The sequence below is a fragment of the Patagioenas fasciata genome, chromosome 5, assembly GCF_037038585.1.
Source record: "Patagioenas fasciata isolate bPatFas1 chromosome 5, bPatFas1.hap1, whole genome shotgun sequence".
NCBI lineage: Eukaryota > Metazoa > Chordata > Aves > Columbiformes > Columbidae > Patagioenas > Patagioenas fasciata.
The window spans coordinates 5958935-5982266 of NC_092524.1; the positions used below are offsets into that span (position 1 = coordinate 5958935).

At 39.4% G+C, this 23332-nt stretch overlaps 2 long non-coding RNA genes across 2 annotated transcripts in view; both read left to right on the plus strand.

Moving 5' to 3' along the window:
• The window catches only part of LOC139827985 (uncharacterized), a 35437-nt gene extending 18718 nt beyond the window's left edge, over positions 1–16719 (plus strand). The window contains exons 2-3 of the long non-coding RNA XR_011739134.1: positions 15951–16032; positions 16123–16719. This is a non-coding gene — a long non-coding RNA (uncharacterized lncRNA). The remainder of the gene's footprint in view (positions 1–15950; positions 16033–16122) is intronic.
• Positions 16720–20085: 3366 nt separating this feature from the next.
• Positions 20086–23097, plus strand: LOC139827986 (uncharacterized). The gene is made up of 3 exons (XR_011739135.1): positions 20086–22661; positions 22778–22891; positions 22993–23097. It is a non-coding gene; the product is annotated as an uncharacterized lncRNA (long non-coding RNA).
• The last annotated feature ends 235 nt before the right edge of the window (positions 23098–23332 follow it).

Consider the following 23332-nt stretch of genomic DNA (forward strand, 5'->3'; position numbering starts at 1 on the left):
AGGTCCAACAGGAATGAAATCAAAGGTATTTTCCTAAACAACTCATACAGAGGTTGGGATCATGTTTTGCCAAAGCTGTGAGGGTGTTTGTGTCATTAGAAAAGTTACGATTGTGTTACTGAAATAGGATAATCGCATGTATAATTTTGCTTATATATGCGAAAATTTTTTTGTGTTCATAGTTTTAACCATTCCTCGGGTATAAAACTCCACATGCTCTTTCATACAGAAATGGCTTTGGAAGCTGAGGCTTTTGCCATACTGATGAAGGTTTGTGAATAACAGTTAAAAATATATAAAAATCTATTTTATTTTCATTTGGTAAATTATTTCCTGTTTCCTTTCCATGAGGTTATGTCACTACCTGTAGCACAGGATATTTTTAATGGAATGACAAGTGTTAGACTTCATCACATGTTAGCGTGAGTATGATAACTGTGTTCTTATTTGTATCACAGGTCTTGAGGGTGATCAGAGCTTTGCAGAAGACAAAACCTGCGTTTTTGTGCCTTATTGCCTCATTTGAAAGAAATCCTTGCCAGTATCAGAAAGAGTAGGGGATATTCATTGCTTCATATACAACAAAAGTTAGATTTTGTCTTCCTGAACTGAAAACTGGTTAAATCTCTTCTGCTTTCCCTCCTACCCAAACACATAAAGTAGTATGAGTTGAAAGGCAGGACGCTGCAGTCCAGTGAATTTAATGAACTTTGTATTAGGTCCATGGTAATCATAATGCAGAAAACAGCAGATCTTCTGTGGTGCTCACTTTTTTGGTAACAAAAATGCAGATCACTTTATAGCCAGAACAACCCACGGCAAACCAGTACCTGGTTTGGATGATTTGATACTTTTTTAGGTATTTATTTTACTTGCTCAAAAACTACACTGAAGTGCATGTGCCTACAGGGTTGATATAAAATGGGTTATGTCTAGTTAGCAAGTAATATGGTACAATAGATGAGCAGACTGGGGTGGTTGCTGCAAAGGCTCCTAGACCTTTACCATCTGCAACTTGTATGTCAAGGCTTGTGCTGCTGCTCCCAGCTAAAATGCTAATAGGGTACAACCATGACAGAATTTTAATTGGATCTCCTTTAGAAACCAATTAAAAGGTTTTTATTTCAGAAGCACTTCCGTCTTCTTATTTATTCAATAGAGCGCTCTTCACAAATGCAAGGAGCCAATGCAAATTAATTTTATATTATCTACAAAGAAACTGAGCATCTTGAGGCCGGAATCATTAATTTCTTTCTTTGGAGATGTCCAGTACTTTGTGGGTCTAATAGGAAGCAAATAACAAAAAGTATTGATTATGATAGGAGAAACGTCCCCATAGTGTGTATGCACCGTTCGACTGCCAGAGGTTATTTAGCTGGAACAGAAAAAATAAAACCAGCTGTTTTCTGTAATGATTAAAATCCTCCATTACTCATACCTTCTTTATGTGTATTCTCATAATTGCATTTCTTTTTAAAATCTCTGACACTAACACATATATGGGGACTGTAATAGATTTCCTAATTATCACTTTTTCCTCCTTTGCTTCAATCTGTTAAAAATTGCCACAAATTACATCTCCCTTCCCGTAACATGCATCATGCCCCATACCTCTGCAAATTTTTCCTTTATTAATATGTAAATTTAAACCTATCATTTTCCTGCTGGCTTAGTAAGGCCCGTTTATCATCCTGAAGGCCTTTGGCAGGTTTCTCAGCTGTACCATTACAGTAAACAAGATACAAATGCCTCTAAACCACCTTGCCTTCCCTGTCTTTGGGACTGTAGCACTTAGTTTCGGAATTAGATGTTTGCTCGGCACCCAGAAGAATTTCAGCTGCTGTTTTATAGCAAATTGGTGCCAAAGGGACTGAGCAGGATTAAGCCTTGTCACCTCATCGTACCACAGCTCGTGCAGAGTGAGACCACGTGTCTCTGGACACAGAACATACTCTAGTCTTGATATTCTTAGTTTACAATCCTCAACATGTTTCGTGGGAGAGTAAGGATTCCCCTTTGTCTTCTTTCGAAGCCTTCACTTTAAAGCATATTTTTGCCCAAGACCAGCCCCAGACAAACCAGAGGAATGTGCTCTGTGAAGCCCAGCAGTTGCCCAATGAGTTGCCACCGCAGAGCAATAACGAGACCTCAAGTTCAGAAACTCAGAGATGAGTGTTTCCAGTTGCAGAACATTGCAGTCCTGGCGCTTGGCCACCAGCCCATGCTCAGGCTGGTTTCATTTGAGCTGAATGTCAAAAAAAATACGAGGATGTTTATTCCAGTTTGTTTTTTATTTTTCCTGAGTGAGCAAGTCCTGCCTGTGGGACTACATTGAGGTTAAGTACATCTTTACTTTTTATTCTGTAATTTGTGGGGAAGGGATCTGGTAATGAAAGAGGAGAAAGAAAAGAAAGACTGAGCAGTGTAGCGTTCACATGGATTAGAGGTTTACTTTGGCAAAGTTCACGAGCATGACGTGTACTTGCATCACAGGTGTTTTCCCAAAGCATCTCAGCCGCCTAGACAAGATGTAATGACAGCAACTTATCCATGTGCTCCCTCCTGCTGGAGCAGGGCCAACGTTTTGCTTAACCACAAAATAACTCATTCAGAAAAGAAAAGAAAAAAACCCACCATGCTGCACTGTCAATTGTTTTCAATTGCAAAAGTGATTCTTGGGGGCAGGACTATTCTGATTTAGGCTGTCAGAGTTCATTCCATCATCACAGCAAACATAATCCTGAAGCTCAAGTCCAAGGCAGAGAGAGATGATCCAGGGTCTGCTCAGAGCTTTGAGTGAGTCGCTTTTATCTTTAGCGTCTCCATTGCAGAACGACAGCCAAGCTCCTGCCTCATTTGTCCTGTTTAGACCAGATCTGCTGGGAGAGTGACCTTCTGGGCCAGGGGACATTTTTGACAGAGCTTGCTGTTGGCCAGTGTTCGCATTGTTTGGGTCTGACTGACTTCAATAGCAGCCATAAATAGATTAACACACAGTGTGCAAAACTGAGGACAGTGATGGGAGCTGTTGTTGGGGCTCATCACGTTGCTGTAAATGTCTCTAGAATCTTTGAACACAAATTTCTGTGGAAACTTGTATTATGCTGGGAACACGGTCTCTGATCTGTAGAAAAAATACAAAGGTACAGAGAAAGTACCGTGTAATAAGGTTGTCATATTTTAGCTGAAACAAGCACTTTTTGATTTGCTTGTTGCTCTGGAAGCTGGAAACAAAGTCAAACACTCTCCTCTGCTGTTGAATGGGATCATTTGTAAATGCTCGACACGTTAGTGACTGTTTTCTGAATCTATTCCAGGAATTAAATCAATCAACAGTATGTGATTATGCATGAGAGTTTGATTTGATTAGTGCTGGTGAGCTGGTTTAGTGATGAAGGCACAGTTTATCTAATATTTGCAACTCATAATCTGATGTTGAAACAATCTTGCATGAGTACCAGGGTGGTTATTTTCTGTGAAATTTTCACAGCTCAATATCTTCAACTAATACATGTTTACTGCCAAGTGGGAGATGGTTTGGGGCATAATCTTTTATGAAATATCACAGGAAGTCACAAGAGCTGTTAATGACCGAGACTGACAGACAGGAGGTTTTCATAGAAAGACAATACTACTATTTTCAAGGGTTTGGATTTTTTTCTTAATTATTATTGTTATTATGCTGTGATCCTTGAAGAGGATATTAGACAACTAAAATGAATTACTATCACCATCTTTACTGTTTAGTATGCATTGATCTACAATAAACTCATGCAAATCACATGGAGAGCAAAGGCATGGTTTTCCAGACATTTACTTTGACACAAGCGTTCATGGTAGTTTATAGAGGGGGTGATAGGAAGTTGCTGACATTAGATGAAAGCCTCAATTTGCCTCATAGAAGCTCTGTTGCTGCTGGTTGGCCACAAACTCTACCAGCAGCTCTGTGCCCCATCCTGTTAAAGATAAAGGAGACGTTCATCAGGGATAGTTATGTGACACCAGCAGATCTTGACCACTCTGTGATCTATAAAATGTCACTGGGAGTTCCTGTCTTCTGTTTTTTAATGAACTTAGAAACTGCACAATTAATTAGGCCCGGAAACTGCAAATATTTGTGAAATTTTACCTTGCGAAGTTGCCCTGCTGGCTTCAGGGGGATGGTTTCATTAGGAAAGTTGACAGCAGTGCTCATGCTTACATTATTAGGACCTTTAGCTTTTAATGAATAATGCATGGCAGCCCCAGAGTGATATTAAATTTCATGTCATTACTTGTTCAATCCGTTATGGATAATGCATAATTGCAGTGTCGGGGGGAAACAGTGGTTTGATATTAGTTTCAGCCCCTTGAATTCTGAGGTTTATATGTAAGCAGGAAAATAAGTGACAGACAAAAACCTCATTCACTTACATGTTACAATAATGCTCTGTATGTTCCTGAGGAACTAGCAGTTAGGTCAGTAACTTTCCTGTGCCATATCTTACAGAACGTAAAAGATGGTGCTAGAAGTGCTGCTTGTGCAAGATGAGTTTTAAGAGGGTTATGTTCAAAAGAAAGGGATCTGTAACACTGATCAGGCAGCACAACTTTGTCTTGAAATCAAAACAACAAAAGAAAAATAAAGGATGGTGCATAAGCATTTGTTTCACTTTAAAGTGATAAAGAGAGGCAACTCTGTAGCAGAAAACTGTAAGAAGTTTTCCTGCAATGTTGTAGAGTGTCAGTCAAAAGCATCTAGGAGGACAAGGCAGCTGTGGGAGCTCTTCTCACTAGACATGAAACAACTGAAGGGCTGGCAACGTGAGTTCTATCTGCAGTCATCAGCTTAGCTGCTGCTGGGGAAATATCCTCTATGCTTTGGCGTCTGGCCCCCAAGGCTGCTGGCCAAGTGTAAGACAATTTGCCGCTGGAGTGAGGGTGTTTGCCAGATGGATAAGCCCCTCTAAACTGAGCTCAGACTTTCTGACGTCTCCCACTTTTGCCTGGGCTTAGCTAAGAGCCGCAGCTGGGACCTGGTCGAAGGATGGGAAATCAAATCTGGCGAGAGTAGCTGGCACCCAGGGAGAAGCATGCGATGCCCCAGTGTTCGCTCAACCTGACTCCTGTGCAGATTTACACCACTGTACATGCAGCATCTGCAACACCTTCCACACCCCTATGCACTTAGCCCCAACTAATTACTGTCGTATCTGCAAGGGTATTGAAGCCACAATATGTCTTCTATAATATTGGGAATGATACATTATTCTCATGGAGCATTAATACAAAATCATATATGTGCTTATATGCATATATACATGTACAGATATATGTATATAGTCACATTTGGGCTCTCTACACGTTTCACAATGACTTGTTAGAACCATTTTGCAAAACAAAGAGGAAAGGGAAAGTAAAATTAATCTGCCTTCTTTTTAAAGAAAGTGCTTTGGACTCAGACATGTAATTATACCTTTTATTTTAAAATAATCAGGCAAAACCAACTGCTTAATAGTAATTTTCTCTTTCCAGAAGGGAGAGTTGACACTCCTGGGATTTTAGCCTCTGGCAGGGCTATTATAACCCTGAGGCTTAAATCATAAAGCCATTAATATTCTTCAATCTGTTATGCAGCTTTACCATGCCAATGGATGGCTAGTAGTTTGCAACTGCAGATTAACTCAGTATGGCTTCTTTTGTTATTTCATTCACTTGTTAAAGTGGCAGGTATTGTTCTCCATATCACGAGCTAGGATTTGGATCTGGGTACATGTTTAAGTTCTAAGCACTCCTAGAAGCTTGCAAAGCGTACTTCTGTAACCCTGCTTATTTTGTAACGTACCTGAAGTGGCATCTGTCCTGCGTTACTGTGTGATGCAGGCTTGGAATACAGGCATGGCAATGGTTCTTGCATCTGTTATCCTTTCTTGAGAAAAGAGACGGGTTTGAGGAGGTGAACTGGTTCTCCCCCCTCTCTTGGAAACAGCTGGAGAGGCGACAGGCCTGTCCCAGAGTCCAGGGCTGACATTGCTTCAATGCTGGCTCACCGGCAATTTCATGTGTTCTGCTGGATGCTACTTTTCTGGCACTGATCTATATGCTGAAGGACAATGGGCTGAGACCAGAAATAAAGCCTCATTTCTTCACTTCTAGCTCATTGCTCAATGGGATCACTGGCACTCTGAGTGCAGTTTAAACAGGTGAACAAGCATTTCGATACTCAACACTCCCATTTTGCCTTGAGCTGCAAGTTTTCACAGTTCGTGTGTAATTAACTTGCTTCAGAACAAGACATCTCAGGTGAAACAGATTTTAATGGCACGTAAACGTGCAACAGCAGTTGGGATTTCTGTGGATCCAGGTTCTGAGATTGTTCCATCATCATAAGGAATAAGTTATCTCTAAAGGTTAACAGCAAATTGGAGGCTCTGCTGGCATATTTCTTCTGGTATTCAAAATAGAGGGAAGTGCAAGAGCCAGTTTTGAATTGTACTTGTCCTTGGCTCTAAAGGAAAGCAAAAACCCATCAGTCCAATATCGAAAGCTGTAGAAACATGAGGGGTTGCCAGGGCTTTATACATGAAGCACTCGATCTGTAACTGCATGAGGAAAGAAGGCATATACCTGCACTTATGTTTTTAGGATAAAAACCTAAAGTTTTGGAACCTTATCTTGACCTACCTACATGCTTTTATTTCGATTATTTATAAGGAATTGAGCAGCCAGGTCCAAGCAAAGTTTGAGCAAAGTATTACATTTGTCTGTATCCTTACCCAATTAGATATTTAAAGAAGGAAATAGACCATGTGAGGCATTCAATCGTCTCTAAATACTGTGGAGTTGTGCAACAGAAGATTGAAACCTGACAGAGCAGAACAAAACAAAATCAAAAAAGAAAAATAAAGTTTTCCATCTCATCTCCTTATAACAAATTGAAATGTCATTACTCTCACTGACAATCATGGTCCTCTTCTTCTAAAGCTCTTACAGATTGAGATAAGTTATTTTAAGTAGGAATTTAGATTTGGCAAATAATACTAAACTACAGTGGCACAGAGAAGGCCTTCAGGCATGTTGGCATTTCACACCTAATTCTGCATCTGGCTTCCTCAATTGACACTTCTCAGAAATGTCAATACAGAGAAGTTCAACTTCCCAACTGTTCTAAATTCTGTCCTTCTAAATGATGTCAGGAGAGCTTCAAGTATGGCAGAGCGAGTGAGATCTGTGAAAACAAATTTAATCTTTATTGTAGCCATCATAAAAAGCTCTTGAAGTGTGATGATGTAAATCAAGAATAAAGGATATCCCTTGGCAAATTTTACTGTAGAGCCGAAAGGTTGTGACTCCCTGCTGTTGTTGCAAAGTTTTTACCCACATGGACTTATCTAAGACCCATCATGTAAGCATCAACTAAAGTGTCTATTGTATAATTTAACACAAGATATTCAACCACACAAAAAAAAATCTGCCGGTCAGACCACACTAGGGCTCCATGGAGCCTTAGCAATAAAGCAGGTCTTGCTGCAAGACCAGAGTTTACAGAGACGACCTTTTCCTCAGAGCCTTTGAAGCAACACAGCTGCTGTCACAAATGACTGGGGAGAATATCAAAAGTGAGAAACCAGAGAAAATTAGGCCTTGGTGCATATGTATTATAGGTAGTTTTGTATCACGAGCAAACAGAAGAGCACATGGACTGCCAGGGTAGCGTAGCCCAAAAGGATGGGCAGTTCCTGAGCATCGCTGTTCTCCTCCTCTACAGAAATTTGGATTTACTTCTCAATTCATTACTTCCCTGGGCATTCTTTGGCATCCCTGTGCAGGTGAACTTTACTGCTCAGTATATGCAGGCAATTCTTTATGCTGTGTGTAGTTTAGGTGAGTAATTCTAAACTTAACTATCATTTATGATTGTTACAAAAGACAGAAACCTTTTAAAAATATTAACTTGCATTTTCTGTAGGAGAGCTTCTGTTTATTATACTTAGGTGACCATATCATCAAGTTAGTAAAATAAACAGAAGCTTTATTATTCCTGGAAAATGTCTTCAAGGTTGAAGGCAGGTCATGAAAGGAAGAACCTCCTGTTTCTGTGACAGTCAAAGATACCTCTAAGTCCATGTTCATATGCATATCTATTAGCTCTGTATATGTAATTTTAATCATTTCTACCAAAAAGCTGGTAACTTCAGATTGGGCCTAGATAATATCCCAGGGAGGACTTAAAATAAGAGAGGAACTGCGGAAAAGATAAATTTGCAGCTAATGTAGCCCTTGTGTTTAGCTGGAGCTCCAGCGAGAGGGGGGAAATCTCCATTTCTCACTGTGTGCAGATAGTGGGATGGCCTGTGTGCCAGAGGGGCTGGGGGGAAACTGCCATCGCTTTGTGCCAAAAGAATATGTTATCATTGAAACCAAGGAAAATAAAGGACTCTTGTTCTGACCTACCTTTGCTGCCCCAGAGGAGGAAGGTTTTATGGCCAGCCTGGAGAGATAAGCTTTTACCCTAATGAGGAAACCACCATGGATCTGTCTAGCAAGATAGAAGATGAGTGGGTGGCTGCGGTGGAGAAAGAGCTGCATGTTCCCGCATGCCACACATCAGTAACCTGGGGTTTATGATCTGAAACAATCTGTAGTATGAGCTTTTGTCTTGAGATTTTGAAAAGCATTCGCACAGATGTAATCATAGTGAACTAATGGGAGCTGCATTATCGTGGGCTGTGACTGGATCTGACCCCAGTGTGTTTTGCTTCCAAGTAGGAGAGGTGTAGGGATGATTAAGTACCCAAGAGTTCTTGTGAATTATGTTTAAAATTAAAGAGACTGCTTCTACATAATGACTTACGTGCCTTGTTTTGCAGACATATGGCTCATTCTGCATGTGTTATATCATGAAAAATGTGGCTTGTAACTGTGCTGTGAAGCAAGATGTTTGTGATTAGAGCACGGATTACTTGATTATATCAGTTCTTTCTATTTAAATGATAAAGTAAATGGGATCTATCAGAGTATCCTCGGATTACAGACAGCAACAAGACCATCTTATACATTTATGAATCTATATGTGTACATTTATATATACCTGCATATACATACGTAGCATTCTCAGAGTGCAGTATGCAGGTGGGTCTTTCTGAATCCCGAGAGCTGGATGTATATCCTGTAGGAAAGCAGATTTGAGGAGGAGGTGACTGGCACACAGACTTTTTAAGGCTGGAAAACCATGCCAGCAGTACAATCAGTTAGTTAAAAATATATATTCATAAGAAACAGGTTGTTTAAACCATAGCAACAGCTCTATAAGGTATGGTTTCATGTCACTCTGAAACCCAAAGGAACCCAGAGGGCTGTTAACTAAACTGATCCTCTTCTCCTGGAAAAGCCTGTTCCAGGAGCACTTGGTGCTGCCAATGTTGGTGTCAGGAAGATCATGAAGTAGGAAATACTTGTTTCTAAGGATAATCAAGTCCTGGGTGCTGCAGGAGGGTGGCTTTGGGGGCTGGAAAGGACATGGTTCTTTCTCAGGTTAGCAAAAATGGGCTAGTGGGATCCAGACGTCCTGAGTCTGTGAAAAGGCACCAGAAATCTCACAGGAAAGACATCTGCTGTATCTCATCATCTCGAGTTGCCAGAGGAACCCCAGAGGAACTTCAGAGATTTGGCAGAAAAGGTAGATAAGATGCAGCCAGGCACGTTAGAACAGCAATGCAGAGCTTGGCTCCGGAGATGGGGGAAGGAATCAGCAAGCAGATATATCATTTCCTCAGATATGCTTCATCCCTCTCTCTTTGCGTGATTCCTCAGCGAGTACTCACTATGCTGGAAATTGTCATTATCCTCAGGGTTAGTTGTCATTTTCCTTTTCTTGCTGGTGAAACACGCAGTCAAAAGTCAAAGGTGGGTTGCTTGGATTACTCTAGTAATATGAAGTATTACAACTCACACCTATGAACTGCAACATTAACCTTTGTTTTCCAAAAGAGTCTGAGCTATGTGAGCTACAGGAGGATCCTAATTAAATATAAGCACCAACAGTACTTATATCCTGTTTTCAAGGTTTGCAACCCAGCCAATTAAATGCAATGTGTCTATCTGAAAAAAACTGTTAAGAAACACATCAGGACCAAGCCCTGGGACCAAAGTAATTTGATGTCTTTTAAAGTCATATTTTTGATAAAATCCCTTGTGCATTTTGATCATGAAGTATTGTCCCTGGCCTCTTTAAGTGGGCCCAAGAGACCAAAGTAAGCAAAGTGAAATGAAAGCACAAAGTTGCAGATTAAATTAAATCCAAGGTAGTAGGTCTGTTGCTTTCCACAAAGTAAGTAATTTTAATATCAAATAAAACATTTTCATAATTCTGTATATTTTCCTTCAAATGACATCAAAATCTGCAGATGAGATGATATTAAAGATTAAACTTATCATCAATATTTTCTTTAAAAATAGTTTTTGCAAGTATCTTTTAAGCCTGGTTATTTTTGGCAGTACATTTAAAATTGTCTGTTCTGAAATGCCTGAACCAAAGATTCACCTTATGTTCTACATATTTAGGTGTAATTGTGTTGTCTCAACAGCCAGGAATCTCTTTACAAGAAATCTGAAGGAAGTAAATAACTACTGAGAAATGAAGCAGATTTGTTCTTTTAGTACCATAAACAGCCTGAAAATTAAATCACTTTTAACCACAAATTTAGAAAAATATTTTACAAAAACAATAAAATATCAGATGATTATGTTATGCTTTCAATGGACAAAACATTAACCAGCGAATTTGTGCTTGGTTCCTTTTGTTTTGTAGTAATAAGGGAATCAGTGTTAGAACCATGGCTTGACTGATCAAACAAGAACGACTGGAAAAGTTCTTTGGCAAAGATCAGTCTACACAGGAACTTGGCCTGTGTACAGTGAAAATACACTGCAGATGTGTAAATTATGCAGGTTGGGACAGTGCTGGTCAAAACCTTCTGTACTAGAGTCATGTGGGAAAGAAAGTCTAGACATCATAGATTAACTTCATGTAAAATCATGCAATCTAGAAATTGCCTTAAACCACATCTGCTCAATTACAAATACGGAATTTCATAACCAGTTATGTTAACTAAATGTTCAAATAGGGAACAACCAAGGGATTTTAGCTAATTTGCTCTATTGGTAAAGCTTGTGTATAATTTTAGTTATAGTTACAGCTTTTTAAGCAACCAATGAATCAAGCCAAACAGACAGAGTCTACATTTTATTACATAAAACAGCTTGCATTCAAATGTAAATTGCTACGGTCGTGTATTTTTGTAGCTGCAAATAAACCTAATCAAACAAGAATCTAAATTCCTAATTATTGGCACACAAGGCCAAATCAAAACAATGTGATTTATTTAATAATTATAGCCAATTATTTTCTGCTAGGGAGACAAAGGCAGGGTGGGGAAGGAGTAACGCAGGAGTGTTCAGTCATTCTTGGGAAAGATAGAAAGCTGTGTATGGAATCACAGTCACCTGTGGAAGGCAGGAAAAATCTGCTGACAAGATGTGTTTTATATACTATATGTTACATATAAATCCCTAATATAGTAGCTATATGTTTTTGAGAGCTTTGGTGTTAAACTTTCTTTGCTGTGCCCCTGTTGGTAGTTGTGGATAGAGAGTTTGTGAGGTCATGCCATATCCATGCCCATTGCAGACACTGGCTGTTTAGATGTCTAAACTAGAGCTACATTGTGAATTGAGGGGTTTAAGTAGCAGTCATGATGGATGTACCAAATTGTGACGAAACATTTGGAAGAAAGCTGCACTGGTGCCTGTCTTGGGTCGCGAATGAATGTAGGAGCAAAAAAGTAGAAGAGGGAAGGAGATATTTATATACAAGGGATGGCACAGTCTTTCAGAAGACAGCAGAGAAACAGATTCCTCCAGTATTTATTTTCATATATATAAAAACAAACAAAAAACCACACACACAACAGAATTTTCCTGTAAAAAAAAGTGAGTTATCTCATTATACTGACCATAAAAGTAAGAATAACAGACCATTACTGCCATTAGTTGAATTAGACATTATATGCGTGTGGTATAGATGTTTCAGCTGTGATAACGTATGCTGAGCGTCAGTACTGTTTCCTGCAAAGTGAGCCTAGGACAAAATACGCTTAAGGATACAGAGACCGTCTTTCAGGGATAATACTGTAAATGTTGTGAAGCTTTAGTGTTTTGGTTGTTAATACATCCTAAAATGAAATATTTGTTCAACTGAAAATGAGACATTTGTGAGAGGGTTTTTCTGTTTACAGTTTGATTTTAATTCAGTTGAAGTATGAGAACCCAGCCTACAGAATATATTGAAGTGTCCAGGGTGAGAAAACTTAGATCTGATTTTTCAGGCACCTGTGTTTTGAAGATGAAGTCCAGGTTTTCAAGTTAAGTAGTTGAAAAATGAAAAAAGCACAAGTGACAAACGTCATTTTCCAGCCAGTTTTCTGACTAGTGGTAACTCGTCTCCTCTTGCAGGCTTCTCCTATCCCCCATGTGGGTGACAAGTCAGTATGGCACTATTCCTGTCAGCAGCATTAGGGCATCTAACAGTGTTAACCATTGTCATCCATCCCCTGGGACATTCTGATTTTTCCACATGCCCTGGTGGCATTTGCTCCTCGACACCATGAGCCATCCAGAGTAATGGTGCTGCGTTGATTGGTTTCTGGGATTCTCCTTCACGCATCAAAATGAGCTGGATGAGCTCAGCAATAACCTGGACCACAGTCTCCATCATTTCTCTGGCTCGTGGAAACCAGCTCCGTATTACAAGGGATAACCATGGTATATAATTCTTTTCACGAGCTGCTCAACCTTCATTTCTGAATTATTTCAGTCCTTGGCCCGTGGCGTTTTGCTGGGAGCATGTTCAAGAACTTCTCTTCTTTGATGGCTCATTTCCATCCACTTTGGGCCTATTTGCTATATGTATGTGTGTATATATAGAAGTTTAGCTTAAATGGTTCTCATATGTTTCTAAAGTTTAGCTCATAGTGTATTTATGGAAAGCAGCTATATTGCTTCTCAGGCTTCATTTTAGTAGGCTTCATGCAGCTAGTGTTTTCCAGCCTCTGTCACAAGACAAATTTTTTTCTGTTCTTAAGCTTTTCTTTTCAAATTTGAAATAATCTTGCTTTAACAGGAAATTTCTGTTAACTCACTTCAAGATACAATCCAGCTAATAATTTAACAATCACACTACTTATTTGTTTCTGTTCAAAATATCTTGGTTGAAATATACTGGGCTCCACTCAAATTCTTCCACAGCTGAGTTAGAGTGGTTTAGTTATCCTGTGATCAACTAATATCCAAACATTTTTCTCCTCTTCTGCCATTTAATTTGCTGAGTTCCAAGTTCAAGGCAGGAATTCTTGCTCTGGGTTCCAGAGTACGTGTTTTTGCCAAATTTAATCCTGTTTCTATTTCAATATGCAAGTCAGAAATTCTTGTTTATCCTCCTTGTATTCATTATGACTCCCAGTTTTAGGGAACCATCATATCTTGTTAATATCCTCTAGGTCTTTGTGCCAAAATCACTAACGAAAATATTAAATTATATTAGTCCTGTGAACAGTTCTTGAAGAACTCGACAAGTTGTCTCGTTTAAGTTCTATATTCTTATTTTATTACAATACAAGCACTCATGGACCTGTTACTACCTCTTAGCAACACTTAAGTATTTTTAGACAGAGACTTATCTTGAGTTACGTAAGGTTTGCTGATGACTTTAGGGGTAAGATTTTACCTCTAAAATCATAAATAAACATTTCCTTACAATAACAAATGATGCAATCCTAACGATACAATGAGGTTTTTTTGAGATGGTTGAGACAGGGTGACTATGCTGGAGACAAACAAGTCAACAACATCAGTCATCAACAAAAATGTTATTTGTAGTTGAAATCCGCTCTCCTCGTAAGTTTGTTTAGATCTTGCAATACTTACTCTTTCCACTGGGAATCTCAAAACTTTTCCAGTTCTCCAACTCTGCTTAGTGCATGCAAGAGGCTTGTCAGGGATCATGAAAAATTACAACCTTTTGATGATTTAATTGGGTTTGAACTTCAGTATCCAGGTTAATTGAAACTTCTAAATTACCTTAAAAATTTAAGGAGTATGTATTAACCAGAATTTCAGCTGCTTGCCTGACAATGAAAGTGTGTTCTTTCTGCTTCCCCTAATCTCCATTAAAGTATTAAACATGTATATCAGTTTACCTAAATGGGTCAATATTTTATAAAGGCCTAGGTCAAATCTGAAATGGTATGTCTACCTTTAAAGAACGCAGAAGTATGTGAGCTACATATTCCGTCTGTTTCTAAAGAATAAGCTCTCCTTTGCAACTCTCTTCATTCCAATTTATGATTTAAATCTTGGTTATTATTTTGTTTTCTGGCAAATTAATATTAGGTAAAAATTTGTATAACTGTGTCATGTAGCTTCAAAGATGTACATGAGAGCAAATGCATTCTGATAACATACATCACTCTGATGGCAACTGGCAACCATCACTGTAACAGATTTGGGATTGTGGAATAGTCATTACTGGCATCAAAAGATGTATTTGTAAACCAGAAGACCTTTGTATTATAGCTTCTCTAACTCATTTTTTTAAATATTCTAGATGGGTGTTGGAACAGTTGTAATCAAATAACGAAATTTAGTGTAGCAGTCTTATCGTGGAGAGGTAAAAATACTTGACAGTTAAGTAGATTTATCTGGCTGCTGTATTCATCAGTTTGAGGTGACACTCTGAGCTTAATTTTCACTCATTTGTAAGATAACTTTTTTCCTAAACAATTATTTTTTAACCTGCACTGTATGTAGAGAACTAACAAACAAAATGGCCCAGTCAAAAATTGGAACCATCAGAATTTCATAAGCACAAGTTTCCAGGTACTTTATAACAAAAGCCCTAAACAAGGCCTAGCGTACCTCAGGGTAGAAATATTGGAAAAGGAATACCAATGCAACTGAGATGCACGTAGGTTTATTTCAGCTCTAATCCTAACACTATGTTAACTAATGATATCATTGTCTCTAATCCAGAGGCTTTCATCATTATGTGTGGGTATCATCTGATATCCAAGAAACAATTTTTTGTATGAGTATTGGATTCTTAGGAGAAATTTTTCTTACAGAGACCAGCACGAGCGTTAGGCAAGGCTTAAGTGCCGTTTTGGCCTTTGAAATGGAAATTTAATTGGTGCCCTCTCCTCGGGCACCAGCCAGTATGTGGACGTGCTTTCACCAGCAACTCTGGGAACTGACCAAAAACCAGGTTGCCTTTGAAGGGTGGTCTTTTAATAGATCTATATGATTTCTTACTATGAATGATTATTTAATAAGATATGATCTCCTGTAAAATTTTTCATAAGGCATTTTGGGGTGTCAGTCTTTGATAGATGTATCATGCAAAAGAAGACGTGCAGTCAAGTCGTGGAAAGGTTTACAGGCCTTGGTCCTTCCAGCAGCCAAGGGCCAACCTCGGGAATCCAAAATTCCTTTTCAGAGCTCCCTGAGAAGCTCAGTTTCCAGCCTGCAGGAAATTATGTTTTCATCAAGTTTAGCTTGACTTAAACCAAAACAAATCCGAACCTTTTTTTAGCAAAGTCACTCACTGGAGTAGTCATTTTTATACTGTTTTGTTGCTAACGAGTAATGGTTTTTGCAATGTCTGCATCTCAACTGAGAATTAGTTGCCATAGCATTGGGGAACTGCTAATCTGGGGAGCCACAAACCCCTGTCTTGGTTTCAGTGAAAACATGCTGAAATTCAGATGCTCCAACAAAGCATTTCAGACCCTTTTATTAGATGTTTTTGTCTTATTCTGTTCCTACGTTCACACTTGTATTTGACCTCCCATCTGAATTACCCTATGGCTCGTATAGCACAATGTTGTTGTAACTATTATTCTTTATTTGGATTACAGTTACATTCAGAAGAATCAACAATGTCCATGAGCTAAGAGGGCACTAGAGATGGTCTGTGTCCCAGAAACGGGACCCCATAAGGTGAGAACCCTGTCATATCTGATCAAGATATATTTCATCCCGTATGGTTTCATCAGACCTTGATACTTATAATCCATATTTTTACATTAGGACCTGAGTTCCAGAAGCATGAGATAAGCTGTGTTCCTGCAAAGACTTGGCCTATAAGGTGCTAAGAAGCGCCCGTGAGCTTTCAAAATACAAACAGTACACAAAATTCAGTGGCTTGTACACAGGTATAGAGCAAATCAATGGCATTTTCCTGAAAATGTCAAGTTAGGGAAAAGTGAGGGATTCTCAACTCATGTTGTCTTCACCACTTGCCCTGAGTTGGCAGAGCAGGCTCTCAAAATTTTTCCACCTGCAGACCCCTGTGAGATCAAGTAAGGGAGACAACCAAGCAGTAAATTATGAGTTAATATAAGTATCAAAGAACATAAATAACTGATCATCCTATGCAGTACACTTTGGTAGTCTGGGAAGAAGAACAGTCTTTCAACACCAAAACCGGTACGTGTTGGTGACAGCACACAGACACACAGCTAGGGAAACGCAAGATTTTCTCCCTTGAAATAAGGAAGACAAACATCTGTTTCAAAGTAGAGGGGAAAACTGATGCACATGGCTCTGATCTGGGGAAATACTTCACTGTAATCTAATATAGGACTAATTTTAAAACAACACCATCAAAAAAAGAAGGAAAAAAGAAAAACTATGGCTGTTATACTAGCAACATCTTTTTTCTTTCTTCTTTCTTCTTTTTTCCCTTTTTCCATTTCTCTTTTTCTTTTTCCTTTTTCGTTTTTTACCTTTTATTTTTTCTTTTATTCTTTTTCCTCCTTTTTTTTTTTCCTGTTTTCTTTTATTCTTTTTCCTTTTATTTTAATGCAATCTGGCAGATGTGTGCAAGTCTTTTGCTGTTGCATGTGACACAGTGAGATATGTCTGTGACTGCTCAGGGTCATAACAGACGTGTTGGTGCCCAGGTCACCCTTGTCCCCTGGGTGTTGCAGAACTGTTGCCCCTCATCCCAGTGTTGCTGGCATGGGCTCCCAGCAGCAGCGGGGGCACAGCCCTGTGCCACAATACAAAGGAGCACAGCAACCAGTGTCCCCTCTTCCCTGGGCTCTCAGCCAAGGCAGTCGGTCTAAAGACAGTGGAGATGATAAATAATCACGTTTTTGTTTCAGGAGGAGGAGGCGGCTCAGTAGCACAGCCTTTATGCATGGGATGCTCAGCAAACCTGGCAGGAAAGGAGGTAGAAGAGATAACACTATGATTTTCCAATTCTTTTTAACTTTTTTCTAGTAACTTGCATGATCACAAGTGTCTTCCTGAGCAACGGGTATCTGGGCAGATCTACATTCAAGCTAAGCACACACACGAAGGTCAGGAACTAGGCTGCATCCTTTGCTCAGCCTCAAGATGTCTTGATTTCATCACACCACCTCTGCTTTATTTCCCCTCCACAATTAGTTCACTGCAACAGTAGATGCAAAGATAAAAATGCCACTGCAACTTCAGTTATTAATAGTATATAGTAATTAGTATAATAAATTGATAACATCCCATCAGCTGTTATTGGGCCTTTTGGTGATGTGGAAACTGTTCTGGATCAGATCTGCCCAAGGCTTGTGTGATGCCACAGTGATTTTGCAACCAAAGAGCTGCCACAAAATCACTCATCTACATTAAAAGCCATTGCCATCCTTGAGATAACGGTGAGTTTTTTCCTTTTTTTGTCTTTTTTATCGGGCAGAATACAATGAATGAATTTAGTTTAGACCCTGTGATTTAATCTTAATTCGCTTCAGAAGAAGCTACTTATGCTGGTTAATTGCTCCAGTCTGAAAAGGGAATCAATACCTTCCAGCTGAGGTGTATAATAGCAAATCTCATGTGCTGTCTGAGAAAGAACAGAAAAAAAGCTTGCACACTCCATCACACCTCAGATGTGATTGCACAAGCATGTATTACTCTCACGTGGTAATTTTTAATATAATTTTGTAGAACATTATCATCTTATTTTGCAAAAGAAACTGCTATACGTGTGTGCAGTACAGAAAATGCAGAGTTTGTGCTTAACTTAGAGCACTTTCTTGAAGTTAAACTCTCAGGTAACCAACTTGCTGCAGGATGGGCCAGATCCATAAAGAAAGAGATCATTTACAGGCTCCTGAAATTCTATTCCATCAGCAACACATGGTAAACACAAATACCGAAAAAAAAAATATTTTTGCAAGTACATTTGATACTGCCTCTTTAACTTTTTACAGAGCTGCTTCACATGTCAGACTTTCCAAAGGAAAGAGCTCAGCTACATCAGCAAGTTTGCTACACAGGCATTCTGTAACTATATATGGATTTAAAAAAAGATGCTTAAGCCAAGGGAGGCTTGAGTAGTAATGTTATGCAGCTACGAATTAGCAAGAACTAATTGAGCTTCTTTCGATGAATTAGCATGACCAGATATTTGAAGCAGAATTGTTTTATTCATAAGGAAACTGAAATGGAGCCGGGTGCCCCAGGACCTGCCCCTGCCCTGCTCGCTGCATTTCACCATTCCCAGCCCCACCAACAAAAATATATCTGCTTAGGAACAACAGTTGTTTTGCTGATCAACTCTGCCGAGCACCGAAAATACATTTTAAAAGTAACAGCTCTGAAAGAGATCGGTTGCTTTCTGCAAACGCCATGAACTGTTTAGACATATAATTAATGTAGCTTTGCACTTATGGAAACTTGGCATTTCTCCTTGGGATGGTTTTGGCTAAGGGTGTATTCTTGCTCCTTTTTTTTTTTAAGAAAGGAATGGCTTGGTATTTACTGCTGAGCAAAACAGCAAGCGCTATTAATATTGTAGTGCTGACAGAGAAAGCATTTTCCCAGTTTGCTGCTCTTTTTTCTCTTGCCCTTGAAATGCTTGTTCTCTTTCCATAAACAGATGCAAACAGACGAAACGTTTCCTGCAAAATAAGGCAGTGAGTACAAAGTAGCAACAGCAGGGTTATCTTATTGATGAAAAGACGTATGTGTGCACACCTCAAAGAGAAAAAATTCCTGGAGATGAGAAGTTTTGAGCTAACAGTGTTTGCCTGGAGCCAATTTTATGTTGTGCTGTGTAAAGATGACAGGTATTTAGGAATGGATGAAGTAGGAAGTTTTTTGACTCCCATCTCCCCAGCTATACCATACAATGCTATTTTTCTTTGCTACAAAGCCCTATTGTGAGCACCAGATGTTGTGGTGCTGCCCTGCCCTGCCCAGGGGATGCTCTTTGGGTGCCTGAACAAGACCACTGAGCCTGCACACACCAAAATTGCTATAATTTGTTAAGCTTAAGGAAAAATAATAATAATAATAGTTTGGGGTTATATATCTTTGAAGACCCTTTTAGCCAAATGTCTGATATTGGGCAGACTCGCCCTACCCCCAGCATACCGAACAATGCATACCAAATTTCAGGGCAAAATGAGTTCAAGGCCCTGAAAGAGCTGACCTTTAAAGTGAAAATGCTTTGCAACCCCTGACTAGTTGAAGCTGCCACAACTCGGAGAGACACGCTGGGAAAACCGAACATGAGCGTTTCTCATTGCTATGAGAAGAATGATATGATCTCAACCTGATATTTTTCATTCTTTTTTTTTCGTTTTATTTTTTGTGCTGGATGTTTGCTGGAGCTCTGGCCTTCATTGCTGATGCTTTAAACACAAGATTATGTTGCCTAGAGCTTTCCCCCCCCCGGCCCCAATATGAAGAATATGGCAAATAGTCTTGTCTTTATTCCTTCGGCTTATTCCTGTTTCCTATCCCAGGAGCACTGGAACTGTCAAACTGCTGACAGCTACCTAGAATTGGACAAATATAGGTGAAACAGTAACTGCAAGAAAGGAGACAAGGCTGTTTCAGGCAAATGCTACCATTAGAGTAAACTTGCGAGCGTATAGTGAATTACATTATGCAACCAGAGCCCTACAGCTTTATTTCCTGGTTACGTGAGCTTGAAGCCACAGTAAGGTAATTCAAAATATTGGCCAGAGAAAAGAAGTGTAAGAAAGAATCGTTTGAGGAAATATAATATTCTAGACAAAGCAATTAAACAAGATGAAGAACGTAGTTTCCTTTAAAAAAAGAAAATAAATCAGACTAGGAGAAAAAAAAGGCAGAAAGCTTCTTACTCATTGAGAAACAAACAAAAGAAATCTTCATTTTCTTTAGGCTTGAGAAAAAGTAGTAAAGATGTCTGAAGTCTGTTTGAAATGAAAAAAAATAAAAGAGCTATTTTATATCTTATCATTTATGTGATCTTCTGCATAGAGATTGACATTTTTTTGTTGGTTGTCCAGAATTTATTGCTGCAGGGTATTATTCATAAGCAGAGCTTTTTGGTGAAAAGTGAATAAGAAATAGCATCAGAAGACAGTAAGAATTGCAAACAACAGCCCAATGGCACCTCGATCTGTTTTTCTCTCGTACCACATTCCCAGCAATTAGTATGTACACAGGACTTAAACTTGTTTGGACTTCATGCTCTTTTTTGGGCTGGGTGACAGTAAAACTGTGGTTATGCCTATATGAAAAGACAGGCAGCACAGGTAAATTAAAAATGACTAGCTCCTAATAGAAATAAATCCTACTGACTTATAATTACGAGTTTCCCAGACACCATTCTTTCCAAATCCAGCAAATCCAGTGTGAATGAGTCACTTTATTCCAATACAAAGGATTGCACTAACCCAACGACCTCTTAAACTATTGTCTTCATAATATGTAATGATTCTCTTCTCATTTTGCCTCCATGCATACAAGTTAAAAGTACCAGAGAAATAATCCTGTTCAGCATTCCCTGCGGTGTATCGGAAAAAGCACATTTACTCATTTTTAGAAGTCTTCTCTGCCATTATGAAGCAGAGAGAGATGTTTTTTCGGTTGCTACCTACTAGAGTTGTTTTGAACAAGTGCCTTATTCCTCTCATTTTTTTGCTGATTTTCATTGTTGGCGGTGTTTTTTGTTTAAGTTTTAAAGAGCTTAAAAAGCCAAAAGCACTGGGGTTTTGACTGAAAGGAGTTTTGAGGAGGTTTCAGGTTTTCAGTAGCCTGACTCTGGCTCAGTGAGTTATGGGGGGATTTAATTTTCCTCTGGGTTCCTTGGAAACCCTCTATAAATGGTTTAAACTTACCAGCCTGCTTCCTTTAGTCTGCCTGGTTCCTCAGTGTGTGCTCTCCACAAAGGCTGCCTTGGGTTTTTATCACCTCATCATTGCTCCTGTTTCACTGATAACAGCTGGTGATAAAGGAAATATCCATGTCGACTAAAGTTCCCCTGCTCCCTCAGTGCTGCATGATGCAAACTGATGATTTTTTTTCCTTCCATAGTGACTGTTGTTAAGTAAAAAAGAAAAATGAACAGATGGAAGACAAAATGCTTAACTTTGCCCTTGTTATCATCTCCACGGGGTATTTCCAGGGAGGATGTTTTCACTAATTCCAGACTAGCTTTATACTTTCTTGCGCCATATTGGGGCAGAATTTGCTTTAAGTGTGAAAAGTCATTCCTAGACGTATTAATATAACCATAGCTGTGGCAGCTAGTGCATAACTATTTGCTAATAGTGTAACCTTTGCAGTCCAGAACTCGCTGCAATCTACAGTGTCATGAGTGAAGTGGGGTAAATGCCTGAATATTTATCTTGAGCTGAGATCTGGCCACAAATAGCTGCTGTCAGTACTCTCAAGATAACACAAGTCTAGAAACTGTGCCTGTCTGAGGCAACTCTGTACATCTTGACTGCTGGCAAAAGTGGTGGTAATCCCAAGGATTTTCCCAGTATGGAACCCAAATCTCTGATTTATCAGCTAATGGCTTTCAGTCTCCAAGGTTATCATCCTGAAAACTCTCCTGAGGACTAGGATTTATACCTTCAGCAATCAATTAGGAAGAAGGGCACATCCAGCTGAATTCCCAATGGCAATGTTTTTTCTCTCTTTAAACTGTTGTGTTTCTTCTCTGATGCTTTCCAGTTCTCAGAAGTCACTGGATTCATACAACAACATCCACCGTTTCAAAATTCATTTATATGTTTCATTTCAAGCAGCACTTAGAATCATGGAGAAAATTGCCACATTTACGGAATATAGAAGTAATTACAAGACAGCTTCCCACAGCTATCTAGGAAGAGCAAGTGTCCAAGAAAAACACAGTAAGAATAGTACAGCTTGATCTTTACTGGCTTGTATCTTACAAGAGTCATATGGTTCATGTGCAGCATGCAGCTGCACCTGAAAAACATTGAGATCCACCAAATTGAGGTCCTTTCTTTTTATAGAGTCATATGCTAACTGTCCTGGAACAGATATTGTTATTAAGGGGAATTACAAAATAAGCATTTAAGGGAGATAAGCAAGTGGATTTCCACTCTAGAGCAACATCTGTGCATCACGTGCTCATGGCAGGGCAGGGAGAAAAGGACCTAGCAATTCAGAGGAGAAATTATAAGGTTGTAAAAACAGTGAATCTCATCCCATGCTTGATTGGAAGGGAACAGGGTTTTTTTTCTCGAACAAATGCAAAGGGGAAAGAAGAACATTTCAGCCTATTTCTTCCATCCTGAGAAGGATCAGAGCCCTGGCCCCCAACTATTGTGGATCAGGTATGAAGGAATGGGCTTCCTGGGCTGCGTTTTGATCCTAATGCTCAGTTCTGACTATAAAATTTCGGCACCCCTAAAAAAAAAAACACCTTAACACATTGGGATCTCTTGCACAGGTGACACTGGCATGGGGAAACAGATCTCTTGAACAGGATGGCTGGTCCCTCTCTGGATGGTGGTGGGAGGCCCCACTTCAAGGGTCCTTGCAACGGTGTCTTCAGCCGAATCGGGTGAGACTCTCCAGTCTGCCATTTGCTACTCTTTTGTATCCCCTGCGCTGTGGTTCTGCGAGACCACTCTGGCAAACACACTGGTTGTTTCTACAACCCAGATCAGCCCAGTCAATGCCTGGAGATCTGGGGAGGTCCTGGACCACAGCAGGACCTGATGGCTGGAGTGCACTGGACATACACACAGGCACTGCCCTGGTACGCAGGTATGTTGCAGCTATGGGACAAACATGAATTTCATGTTATAGTATATAATTTTAATTTAAATTCCATAGATTTTGCCACAAGCTTTTCACAGAGTCTTGCTGTGACAATATTCATACTACTGCTGAGGTTTAGTTTTGTCTGCAGTTTTTCTAAAAGTGGGCTCCTCTCTCAACAGCTCTGGAACAGACTGGCTAAGATTAAACGTATGGACCTTAATTTATTCAGCAAAGTGGT